Source organism: Equus quagga, chromosome 10, assembly GCF_021613505.1.
Source record: "Equus quagga isolate Etosha38 chromosome 10, UCLA_HA_Equagga_1.0, whole genome shotgun sequence".
Lineage (NCBI taxonomy): Eukaryota > Metazoa > Chordata > Mammalia > Perissodactyla > Equidae > Equus > Equus quagga.
This window is the reverse complement of record NC_060276.1, coordinates 31667852-31681757: the sequence shown is the minus strand read 5'-3', so window position 1 is coordinate 31681757 and position 13906 is coordinate 31667852. Positions and strand designations below refer to the sequence as shown.

The window sequence follows — 13906 nt, the reverse complement described above, 5'->3', positions numbered from 1 at the left end:
GAAATAAAGCAGAAAAAAAAAAAAAAGGTTGGCAACAGTTGTTAGCCCAGGTGCCAATCCTTAAAAAAAAAAAGAAATCTAGGAGTTGAAAAGTACAATATATAGATTCATGGAACATCCATTTGTGTAAATAGATTTATTTACAGAAATAAACTTTACATTTAAGGCCAACTGATTTCAACAAAAGAGTCAAAATAATTCAATGGGGAAATATAGTCTTGTCAACAAATGATTCTGGGACAAATGGATATCAAGAAGTAAAAGAATGAAGTGGGGCCATTATACACAAAAATTAACTCAAAATCAATCATAGATCTAAAGGTAAGAGCTAAAACTATAAAAATCTCAGAAAACACAGACGTGAATCTTTTTAACCTTAGATTTGACACTAAAATCACAAGCGAGAAGTGATTGATAATTTGACTTCATTGATATTAAAAACTTTTGTGCTTCAAAGGACTATCAAGAAAGTGAAAAGGTAATCTACAGAACAGGAGAAAATTTTTACAAATCATATATCTTATGTTTTTGTTTGAACACCTATTTTTAATTCTCTTAGGTAAATACCTAAAGGTATATACTAGAATATATAAATAACACTTACAGCTCCATCATAAAATGATAAATAACTCAACTTAAAAATGAGCAAACACTCAAACAGACATTTCTCCAAAGAAAATATACAAACGGCCAGCAAGCACTTGAAGAGATAATCAAAATTATTAGCCATTAGGGAAGTACAAATCAAAACCGCAATAAGATACCACTCTACACCCACCAGAAAGGCTAGAATCAAAAGGACACACAATAACAACTGTTGATGAGGATGTAGAGAAATTAAAACCCTCATACATTGCTGGGGGAATATAAAATGGTGCAGGCATTTTGGAAAAGATTTTGGCAGTTCCTCAAAAAGTTAAACATAGTGTTACCACATGACTGAGAAATTCTAGTCATAAGTATACAACCAAGAGAATTAAAAACTGGCGTTCAAACAAAAATGTGTTTATTAATAGTCATAGCATCATTATTCATAATAAACAAAGAGTGGAAACAACCCAAATGTTCATCAACTGATGAACAGATCAACAAAATGTGGTATATTCATACAATGGAATTCAGCCATAAAAATGAATGAAGTACTACTGATTCACACCACAACATGGATGAACCTTGAAAACCTTATACAAAGTGAAAGAAGCCAGACACAAAAAGGCATATGTTGGATGATTCCATTTATACGAAATGTCTATGATAGGCAAATCAATAGAGCATAGATTGATGGCTGCCTGGGGTGAAGGAGAGGATGGAGAGAGAGTGGGGGAATGCCTGCTAATGGGTAACAAGGTTATTTTTGTAGTGATGAAAATGCTCTAGAATTAGCTTATATGATGGTTACACACTGTATAAATATACTAAAAAGCATTGAATTGTACACTTTCAGTGGCTGTACATAAATCCTGTATAAATTATATCTTAATATAATTTAAATGTTTAGACACATTTATAACTTTTTTTAAAATAATTAAAGAGGTGCATATCAATAGAAACAGCAGAGTCTTAAAAGATAATACCATGAACAATTTTATGCCAGTGATCTTGACTTTCTCAAATTGAGTGGTTAATTACCTAGAAAAATATAAACCTACTAAACCAAAACTGACTAAAGATGATATAGAAAGTCTGAATAGCCTTCTAACTTTTAAAGATTTTAAATAGTAGCTTAAATTCTTTCCACGAAATAAAAACTAGTCATAGATGGTTTACAGGTGTGCAATACAATACTTTCAAGGAACTCATTATTTAAATATTGTTTAAAATCTTCCAGAGACCAGGAGAGAAGGGAACACAGTATTACTGTATTTTCAATTTTAAAATAAGAACAATATGAGCATGGAAATTTATAGGCAAATTCCACCCAAGATCATAAATGCAAAGATCCTAAATAACTTTTAAAAAAGTAAACAGAGGGGGCCGGCCTGGTAGTATAGTGGTTAACTTTGTGTTCTCTGCTTCGGTGGCCCCAGTTTTACAGGTTTGAATCCCAGGCACGGACCGCTCATCAAGCCATGCTGTGGCAGCATTCCATATACAAAATAGAGGAAGATTGGCCCAGATGCTAGCTCAGGGCCAATCTTCCTCACAAAAAAAAAAAAAAGCAAACAGAAACTTGTGGTGTATAAAAATAATAACACATTATTAAAGTTAATTTTATCTGAGAAAAACAAGGCTGGTTTGACATTATCAAACCCATAAATGTAATTCACCCTTTTAACAGATTAAAAGAGCAAATATATGTAACAATTTCAATAGATACGAAATGTTTTGATAAAATTCAAAACATATTCAAAATAAAAAGAATAAAAAATCTTACCAATGAGGGATAATTTTAAATTTTGCTAATCTGATAAATGGTATCAACCAAAAAATATAGTAAATATCATTCTTAATGGTTAAAGCTTTAAAGCACTTCCTTTAAAATCAAGAAGAAGACAATGATCCCCTATTATTGCTGCTTCCATTCAACAATGAACTACATTTAACCAGCCAGAGCAGTAAGGCACGAAAAAGAAACAAAAGGCATGAGGTTAAGAGTCTAAGAAAGGAAAAATAATGCTGTTAGTACTCACTATGACATAGAGACTTAATTGTCCAAAGATCTATGCTGTTTTTCCATAGTGTAGAAATTTCCCAGCCCCCTTACATTGAGGTGAAGTTATCTGACTAATTTTCACTAATTGAAGGTGAATGTAAGTGATATATGTCACTTCTTGGTCAAGGTGGTTAGGAGTAGTATGCTTCCTATACACTTTTGTAGCTGGAAGCAAAGGACTCCAAAGGCCTAGGAGATAATAAAGCATCAAGAGAAGAGGTGTCTGTGTCCTTGAGTCACCAAATGGAAGACTAACCCCTGAAAATGCACACTGGACTTTATGTGAATGACAAACTACTATTGTGTTAAGACACTAAGATTTATGGGTATACTTGTCAGAAGAGCAATTCTTACCTTAGCAAATACATTCGCAGAAGATATAATTATTTAGTGAGAAAGTGCAAAGATCTACAAATTAATAGAAATAATAACCATTTAGCAAAGTGGGTGAATTTGAAAATCAAAATACAAAAATCAATTTTATTATGCCAGCAATAAACAGAAAATATAAATTTTCTAAGAATCATTTCAATAGCAACAAAATATTAAGGTACATAGAAACAAATCTAATAAAGTTGTGAACGATCTTTATATAGAAAATTATAAACTTATTAAAAAGTAATCAAGAAGATCAAAGTAAATGGAGAAATATACCTATTTGTGGATAGAAGTCTTGACATTATCAATTCTACCAAAATTCACATATAGATTCAATGAATTCTAATAAAAATCCCAACAGTTTTTTAAAGAACTTGACAAGCTGATTCCAACATTGATATATAACAGCAAAGGGCCAAGAATAGCTAAGACACTCCTAAAGAAAGACAAAGAGGAAGTGAAGGAGGAGGAGGGAGATACGAAGGAGAAGGGTGGGGGATATGGTATGAAAACTTGCCCTATCAGATCTCAAGACTGATTATAAAGCAATAGAAATGAAGACAGTATGGTTTTACCACAGAGATAGATAAATTAATCAGTGAAACAGAATGGGGAGCCAGAAATACTCATTCACATATGGAAACAACATATGTCAGAGCTCATTGTAAATCAGTGGGGAAAGGAGAAACTGTTCAATAAGACGTACTGGCATAAACTGGTTACTCATTTAGAAAAAATGAAGTTGAAGCCCTGTATTATACCAAACACAACATTTAATTCAAGATGGATTAAAGACTTAAATGTGAAAGAGAAAACTCTATAACTTCTAGAAGGAAATACAAAAAGAATATTTATATCACCTTAGAATAGGAAATGATTTCTTAAACAAGACTACAAAAGGACTAACCATGAAAGTATCCCCACAGCACCTATCCCTTATTTCCAAAATTCTGTTGTATCTAGATTTTACACGGGATTGTAAATGCTAACTTGATTGTCTACTCCACCGAACTGACAACTACTCGAGGATAGGGACCCTTCCTTTTAATTTTATCTTCCCCCATATCCTGGCATGTTAGTTCTGTCTCTATGACACAAGAAAGGAGAGAGTTTAAAGAAAAAGTGGGTAGGTTTTAATTTTCCCTTGATTTGGCACTCTAGCGCTTTCCCTTCCCTGATAATTACCCAAGTTTTTTCTCCCTGTAAGATATATGAAGTGACATTCACACAGCTGTAACACCATTTTCCTCATCCAAGCCATGTTTTTCATTATTCACTCTTGATCACCTACCCCATTTATAAACTCTTGGTCCAATATCCCATTCCTTCATAGCTTGAATTTCTGGGCTTTCCAAGGGAATAATTAAACAAAGAATAAAGCTCTATTAATGACTAAAGGAAAAAAATCCGTAGGAGACCTTTCCCAGGTATTATTTGTTCAGTTCTGAATTGGATCCCTAGAGGCTAACCTCCAGAAGAAAGATTCTAAAGGTGCTATTACAATTCAGAATGAGAGGACTTATGTCACTACAGACCAAGCTTAAATCTGGAATAGATCTTCCCAAGGCAATCTGTTCTAATTCCCCTTCCAATGTGAGAATATCTTCTTTCATATTCCTGACATTCAGTGAAATAGCTCAGCTGTAAGTCCTTCAAACAGAACACTTGTGGTGACAAGAAGCTCACTGTTTCAGATGCAAATCTGTTTCATGTTGTTTTGTTCTAGCTAATCATTCCAAATCTAGAAAAGAGAACACACAGCCTTTAGGCAATAGGAGTTCGTGTGCATTGTCAAAATTTCCATATTTGCGTAGGTGGTTTCCCAAGATATTTTCTCCAGAAAGCTTTTCAACACGACTCCCTAGATTGCATAACTAATGAAAAATACATAATGCCCCAAAGCCTCTTGTATATGGAAAAGCAACTAGTTGAAGCTAGTCACTATCCTCTAAATTCTGCATTCCAGAAATGTCGAGTCATCTGAAAAGGCTCAGGAAATTGAATCATGAAAACCATACACCATCAGCTCTGTAGCGTGTATTAATCGGGTTATCAATCAGTGATGAATGCTTAAGGCTGCTTTGGAAAAGAGTTTAAACAAGACCTAGAGGCCAAGCGTCAAGCAATTTCATTAAAAGAATCAAAATGTGTCAGAATAGGAAAGGCCCCGAGAGATTATTCAGTCCAGCTGTACTACACAGAATATGAGTTTTACAAGAACATCAGAAGAATTTCATGGTTAATACATGGAAAAAAACATTTCATACTAAAGTCTCCTTTAAAAAACTCTAGAGGATGTTAACATGTCATAGGATCTTGATGACTTTGCTCAATTTAGTGTGTCTCAAATATATCTAGCTGCAACCAACCTTTTTAAATAGCACCTCGCAAAATATTAGTGCACCTCAAATATATGGCAAGAAATGCTAACCTAGTTGACTATTCTCATTTTAAAGATGAAGGGATAAAGACCCAGAAAAATTTGCAAAATGCCTGAATCAACAAAACTACTTAGTTGCAAAGCTGGGACTACAACTTGGGTATCATGCCAGTTTATTAATCTGGAGCATTCTTCTTATCTGCCTTTACCGTCTCCAAATCCCCGGGGAAGGATGACATTCCAAACATAACCACAGACTGGTTTGTTGGGACTCTCCTTCATCCCCTCTTTAAGGAAAATTTAACCACCTATAGCAGTGATTTGCAACCAGATAGGTGGGGTGCTAAGGAGATCAGGAAGGGATGTTGACAGAATCTGTAAGGCCTGAAAGGTATATTTTTAAAGCATATTAAATGTTACAGTATACTTTATTACTTGGAAAGAAAGAACTCCTAATAATGTTTCATATTTTAAATTACAAAGAGAATGACACTGCTGTTTACCTAAAGTACATATGCATTTTAAAAGGTTGCAAAACACTGACAATAAGAACATATACAATGGGAACATAACCTTGCCTTACATAAGGCTTTCTGGAGGAAAAGACATTTAGCCCCACAAAGAACAAACAGTAGTCAGCCAGCCCAGCCAAAGCAGGAGTGGTTGAAGGATGTTCCAGGCAGAGAGGGTAGTAAATTTTAAGAAGTAGAGACAAGAGAGATGGTGCCATGACTAAGGACTTGCAAATAGTTCAGTGTGGCTGAAAGAGAGAGCAGGCAGTTGGGGGAGGAGAGAGGAACCAAGCGAGTGGGGTGGTGGGAAAAGTATGCACTCAGAGATAAGCGACATAGTGAAGAACTGATGAGGGGTCAGATCATGAAAGCCCTTGGATTCTAAGCAATGAAAGCGATCTTTATCATGACAGCAACAGTAACACATCAAAAGGTTTAAGCAGGAGAGTTATATAATCAGATTTGCATTATAGAAAAATCACTCAGGGAAAACATTCAGACATTCTCACAGAAGTAAGTTTTCATCGTGCTCAAATTTTTTTGGTGCTTAATTTCCATTTTCTTAACCAGTGTGGCCTTTGTTCTGTGAGCTGAATGATTAATCTACAGGGCCTAAAGAGAGATTCTGACAATCCAAATCACTCAGAGACTGAGGTGCAAGTGTCAGCTCACCAAAAGGGCACAGCTGACTCATAAACAGTAACATAAATTGACCAAGTCAGTATTTCAGCAGAGTATAGTTCACAAGGAAACGCACATTTGCTATTGCTATAAGATAGTAGATTCTATGGGAATACTTTATTTTTAAGTTCTGTTAAAGTTTATAGCATTCCAATTGAGGAAATGAAAATTGTGAATTTTCTTTCATAATTTACTCTAACTCATCTTTGTCTTGGAATCAGTGGTCCACCAAGAAATTGTTTCAACCACCCTCACCCCAGGACTTGTATTGAAGCACAAATAAAAACTATACTAGAAATATAAACAATAATAGAAACAAAAATAATACTAATAATGCAGTACTTTCTATATCCTAGGCACTGTGCCAGACACTGCATGCATTATCTCAAATATGTACAAAAGCCCTTACGAAAGCCCATGAGTTAGATACTGTTAATATCCCAATTTGGCAGATGAGGAAACTAATTCTTAGACTAAGTAAACTTCCCGTGGTCATACAGCTTGTGATCAAAATCAGAATTCAGGGCTGGCCTGGTGGCACAGCAGTTAAGTGCGCACGTTCCACTTTGGTGGCCCGGGGTTCACTGGTTTAGATCCCGGGTGCGGACATCGCACCACTTGGCAAGCCATGCTGTGGTAGGCGTCCCACATATAAAAAAAAAAAGTAGAGGAAGATGGACGCGGATGTTAGCTCAGGGCCAGTCTTCCTCTGCCAAAAGAGGAGGATTGGCAGTAGTTAGCTCAGGGCTAATCTTCCTCAAAAAAAAAAAAAAAAATCAGAATTCGAATCCAGCTCTGTATGACTGCAAAACCTAACTCTAAACTCTATCCTCTCTTTCTAATACTTCTAGTTACCTGTTATATAGCATTTACTATATGTTTGGAACTGTACCAGTCAATTTACAAGCACTCTATCATTTAACCTTCAAACTAAACTACCAAAAGGTAACATTATCCATATTTTACAAATGAAGAAACTGAAGCTCAAAATATTTATTTAAATTCCCAATGGTAGATTGGTAATTGCCAATACAGGGAGAAAGAAGCAAAGGCAGGATACAGATCTAGATTTGTCTGATTCTAAATCTGTGTGTTTAACCACAATCCATTCTACTAGGGTGTGATAATATAAGCCAGTAGTTCTCTATTCCTCGTAGAACTCCATGGCTCTGAGTATGCGCATCAAGGGTCACCATGGTAGAGAGAGGAGTTGTCATGGGGACAGAAGGGAGGCTGAGAAAATATGCTTCTTTTTCCCAATTTCACTTCAATTGGTGCACTTCACTTTCATCTGTTTTATATTTTAGTGTCCAAAATTTCCAAAGAAGAAAGCATTTCACTACTTTTGAAAGGTAGATGTCCATTGTGTGAAGTTTTTTTTTTTTTTTCTTTTTCTCCCCAAAGCCCCCCGGTACATAGTTGTGTATTCTTCGTTGTGGGTTCTTCTAGTTGTGGCATGTGGGACGCTGCCTCAGCGTGGTCTGATGAGCAGTGCCATGTCCGCGCCCAGGATTCGAACCAACGAAACACTGGGCCGCCTGCAGCGGAGCGCGCGAACTTAACCACTCGGCCACGGGGCCAGCCCCCCATTGTGTGAAGTTTTTATCCAGTAACACCTTAACAGAGATTGGTTGACTATCATCTGAGAGATGAGGGAATGGATCTCCAGAATGACACTGGGATCAGTGCAGCTGTGAAGATATGACACAGAATCCAGTAGGGAAATCTAGGGAATGTGGATCTTATGTGAAGCACAGGGATCTTTTTTTCTCTCTCCTCCTGTGATGGTTCCAGTCTCTGGGTCCAAGAATACAGAAAGAAGGGAGAGTTACTCCAAAGCCAACAACTGCAACATCAAGTTCCCTGCCTCCTAACCTCTCAGGGGGTTCAGACTCCAAGCCATTAAAGCCTGTCCTGGACCAATCTTGTGGATTATAAGGTCACACTTCTGCTGTTCTGTCCAGAAGCAGAGTGACGGGCCTCAAGAAACTAAATGTTCTTTACTCTGCCGTAAGATGCTTACAGTCATAAAGATCAAATAGATTCAAATACAATGTTTCCTAAATATATTCAATGGAGCCTGTAACACACTTCTTAAAAATAAGTTCCATGGATGAATAAGTGTTGGAGATGCTGCATAAGCTCTGTGTCTCAAAGATAGGGTGACCTATAATTAACCATCCGAAGTAGGCCACTTCTGAGTGCAGAGGGGATGTTATTAATAATTACACTGAGACAAGAAGTACATACTGGAAATGTCCTGGGAAAACTGGGACCTATGGTTAGTCTGCTGTTTAACCCAGAACTTTCCAAATTTATTTGGCCACAGACATTTTTCCCCTTGTAACACCTGCTAACCTCATGAGAGACCATTATTCCACAGAAGATACTTTGGGAAACACTAAACTTAGAGGTTTTAGGAGAATCTGTATGAAATGCAATAGACCAATTCTTCCCAATCATTTCTTGTCAATGCACACCTAGGAAGGAATTGTTAATATTTTTGTGGCACAAAAAGGTAAATGGATGAGGCTCTTTGTAGCCGGAAAGGACTGGCCAAGGGCATGAGGTGTTTGAGGGGATTACTATCTCAGCACCCCTGTAATCTTCTGATACATATAGAGATCAGACATACAGGTCAGGAAGCTAGGAATAGAACAAAGCACACCCACAAACGACCTCCATGTATTTCTCTTCCTTGAAGACCAATTGCAGATGATTAAATTAAACGAAGGCAGTGAAGGACTTACAGAAAAAAATTTGCCCTTTTCACCTTCTCTTGGACACTTCTGTTGCCTAAGATTTGAGTCAATGTCAAAAATTTTGAAAATTACGGGAAATCCAATAACTCTCCTGACTGACTCAACCTATTCATTAAGACACTGGGAAGAAAAACACTACCATAGAAAAACAGAAACTATGTTAGGCATTTCAACATAGAGCCTATACAAGGAATGGTTAAACAGACAGTAGAAGATTGAAAAAGCAAAAAGGGAACTCTGAGGCAACAACGAGGCTCAGCTTTGGCCTCAGACTTTTGAGGAGGGGACATTGCCCAAATGATTCTGGTACAGCAGAGGGGCACAGTGTGGCTGGCTCTGGAGTGCTAAAAGAATGTAGAGACTTTGGCTATTAACAGCTTTCTGACCAATAAACCAACTGCAGATGATTCTAGTCATTCAATTGTGGAAGCATTTGGAAGGCAGAAGATTCTGCATCTTCAGGTACTGGATTTACCACCAGCACCAGCAGATACTCCCTCCAGAGACCCTTGCCATTGAATTGAGGACTGGGCTCTCAGATAGCTCTTGATAAGTCTGGGTTTGCTTAACTCAATAACCCCACAGAAAACACCTTGGAGAAGGGTTCGATTTACATGGGCATTTGAAGCACTGAAGCCTTATAAATTTGCTTTGAAAATTTCAGTGAAGAAGAGGGAAGCAAAAGAGAGATGGAGGGAAGAGAGAGACTTGAGAGAAAAATGTGAGTATTCCCAAATTTTCTATTTGGGGGGAAAAGAAACCATTTTTAAAAAGTTTTAATCAAGGAAACAGTGTTGATGGTCAGTCTCCTGCCATATGCTTTTACTTTGTACTATTCATTTCATCAGGATCATTTCGCCCTGTTCAGCTCTTCAATTCAAAGTCTGGAGCCATACACTTTAAAGGCAGCCCTCCAAAGTTTATTCCAGAGAAGGCCACTCTCTGCTTACCTTCCTCAAAGCTCTATGTAAAGAGGAAGGGCAAAGGAATCCCCTAGACCCTGGCCAAGGAGGACACATTGTAGTGCTTCACTGAGCCAGAAGAATACAATGGGCCTCAGATTAAAGGTTATGGTCTGAGATTATAAATTGATAAAAACATTTAAAACTAACATATTCAGACAGACAGTCTACCTTAAAGGTTAAGATTCCAGATACTGGGATATTATAGAACAGGGATTAAATCTTGACTCCTGCACCTCCTAGTTATTAACTTTGAACAAATTTCTTAACCTCTCTAAACCTCATTTCTTTATTTGTGGAACAGCATAATCCATATGTTGGCAGTATCCACATACAACATCTCCTTTTGCCCCCCCACCAGTTGTAATACAGGACTCAGAGCTTCATTGCGTTCTCCATAAAGAAGTTCTTTGTATCAAATGTATGTCATACTGAAGGTTTCAGAGGCAAGCTGGAGTAGGTTTACAAAACAAAATATATTTTCTCCAAAAAATCTCCCTTGTTACCTCTTTCCAAGTCTCACTTGTCACGGCCATAGTTCTCCTTTTCTACATTCTCTTCTGTTACACTTAGCCTTCCCAGTTTTGGCTTCTCCCTTCCAGCATCATTATTATCCTTCTCTTTCTATCCCTTTCTTAGGCAGAGTGAGTTATCTCTGTCTAGGGACTTCTAAACTCACATATCTATACTCAAAATCCTACGCAACAAACAAAGGACTCTCCAGTTGTTAGTAACATCCCTCCTCAAAGGGCAGCAAAAGATTATAAATAACACTTTTTGCTGTCCCATGTCGATAATTATAGTAGCTACGAAACAGGGTTATTATGAAATTAAATGAGGTAATGGATCTAAAGTGATTTGCACACTGGCACACAAGTGTTAGCCAAAGGTTTGCTGTTGTTATTTTGATTATTACTATTTAGCTTATGGACTCCTTCACTGAGCATATTTCTCCAATGCCTGTTCAAATGATAATATAGACGAAAGGAAAGTACTTAAGGTTTTAGCGTAAAAATATTTCTTTCAAAAACACTCACAAACTCAAAAGTCAGGTCCTGTGTCTTTAAGGAGGTCCACTTTGCCTGGGCATTTGTATTCTTTCCCCCTTGAATATTTGCAATGCAGCAATCCTCCACTAGTAAATTGGCTCAGGTACCATCCACATGCTGTGTTCTGGGAAAAAGATATAATTTTACAACTTTTGAGAGAAATAAAAAGAAACATAGCACTTATTGAGCTCTTACTTTGTGCTCAGTGAACTACTACATACTATGGTTATTCAATCCTCAAGGAAACTCTACAAAGTGAGTGGTGTTATTCTCCTATTTGGAATCTTAGTCTCAGAGATGCTAACTAATCCTAACTTTATCCCTTGGTTTGGATAAAAAACCAGATCAGCCACAAAACCCCCACTATAACCAAATCTCTTAATCTAGAGAAAAAAACCCCACCTTTTCCAGGGTATGTGCACAGTGTTTCAAAATATCTTGAAGTCTAAAGTCTTTATAAAGTGATTTTTCCCTTTGCCAATGGCTTTACTTTGTCATAGACACTTTGTCACAGCTGTTGGACTGTCAAACATAAATAAAAGAACTTTCTTACTATTCTGTTTGCCTCCTCTGATCCTTGTTTCTTTACATCCAGAGAGAATAGAAGGGCTGAGTGCCTGAGCTCCCTCCTGCCAGCAGTGCACATCTATTGACAAAAACAGTGTCATAATCAGCCAGATTTCTCACCCTTCACTCCTTTCCTCTCCAACTACCTAAGACAAGAGGTCATAGGATCTTTGACCTTGGGCTGTCCCTGGTCAGAGACTTCAAATTCTCTACTTCTCTTTTTAAACTGGCATCTAGAAGCGGCCTGGAGATGATTACTTTAACACTCCCACTCAGACCATGTCCTCAGCACCAACCCATCCCACCCTCTGCCTGGGATCATCCCTTTCACGCAGCACCAAGCAGAAGCAGAAGCAGTGGGTTTGAAGTGGGAAGGATGGGGGAGTTAGAATTTGGAGAGGATGAGTGTGAGATGATTGTGAGACATCCGAGTAGAAATGCAGATCTGGGGCTCAGGTCAGAGCTCTGGACTGAAGACCCAGAAATGGGAGGTGGTACCCAAGGCCAAAGAATGGATGAGATTATGTGAGAAGAAAATAAAGAAGAAGGGAAGAGGAGAGTGTTCAGAACAGAACTCAGGGGCCAAACTCCATGGCAATGGCAGGAGAAAAGGGAGGAAGATTTGTTAGAGAAGTAAGCAGAGGACAGACTGCCCATCTATCTACCTCACTCTGTTCACAGTCTCCTCAGCTGTTGGCTGGGCAGTACTTGAAGCAGTTGTATGAACTCCACCATCAGCAGCCTATTATTTATTGGCTTAGGTACTTGCTATTGTCTCACTTCTAAATGTTTTTTTCCACTCTTAAGAACTCCAAAGGACAACTTTTTTCTCATTCAGCATCAGACTGAATCACAGATTTTGGTTAGGCAGTTAGTAAATAAATCTAAACATCGGTGTGCCCAGGATACACAGGCATCCTCCCTTAATGACTACCTCCTCCTAAGTGGCATTCTGAGTTAGCATCACCTCAATTTTCAGGCGGGCAGGGTTTAGAGCTATTAATGTATCTCAAACGGTTTTGTCTCTGGAATACCCTCTTGGGAGATGTAAATAGCTGTGATCTGCTTATATGTGGAATCTAAGAAAGCCAATCTCATAGAAACAGAGAGGAGAATGGTGGTTAACAGGGGCTGAGAAACAGGGGAATTGGGGAGATGTTGGTCAAAGGGCACAAACTTCCAGTTATAAGAGAAATAGGTTTTGGGGATCTAACGTACAGCATGGTGATTATAATTAGTAATACCGTGTAATAATTCTGGAAGGTTGCTGAGAATAAATCTTAAATGTTCTCACCACGAAAAAGAAGTGGTAATTATGTGGCATGATGGAGGTTTTAGCTAATGAAATGGTGGTAATCATTTTGTAATATATAAGTATATCAAATCAACATGTTGTACACCTTACACTTACACAGTGTTGTATGTCAATTATATATCAATAAAGATGGAAAAAAAACAGCTGTGGTCTAAAACAAGTGGCTCCCCAATCAAACAAATTTGGAAAATGTTGAATGCTACAATCAGAGAGTCCTAATACATAGTCTAATAAAGGCTCTGCCAGGTCATGCAGTTAAAAAAAAAAAGGTTTAACTTGGGTTAGCCCAGAATTCCCCCAATTATTTCATCCCAGAATCCTTTTTCCAGGGAACACTTACTAACATCCAGTGGAGCAAAGTTCCACAGAGCACACGTAGGTGTTTTATTAATCCAAAGCACCCTTTTTAACACTAACCACAAAAATCCATTTTACAACTTGGAAACTGATCTGCACTTAAAGATGTTCTTATTTTCATGGGGACTGCTATATAGCATGGCCAGTGGCACATACTGGCCAGAGAGCTGAGGAGGGATGAGCGAAAGTCTGTTATGGAAGAGCGAGTTCACTGGCTGTCTTAGTCAGTTCTAGCTGGCATAACAAATTATCATAGACTGGTGGCTCAAAAAACAAAAAATTATTTTTCA

At 37.7% G+C, this 13906-nt stretch overlaps 1 long non-coding RNA gene across 1 annotated transcript; it reads right to left on the bottom strand.

Annotated features, from left to right (window-relative positions):
- Window positions 1-8177: 8177 nt before the first annotated feature.
- LOC124245261 (uncharacterized) lies at window positions 8178-12020 on the bottom strand. Its single transcript, XR_006890250.1, has 3 exons — window positions 11931-12020; window positions 11366-11501; window positions 8178-8401 (listed from the first exon to the last, which is right to left on the bottom strand). It is a non-coding gene; the product is annotated as an uncharacterized LOC124245261 (long non-coding RNA).
- Between the last annotated feature and the right edge of the window lie 1886 nt (window positions 12021-13906).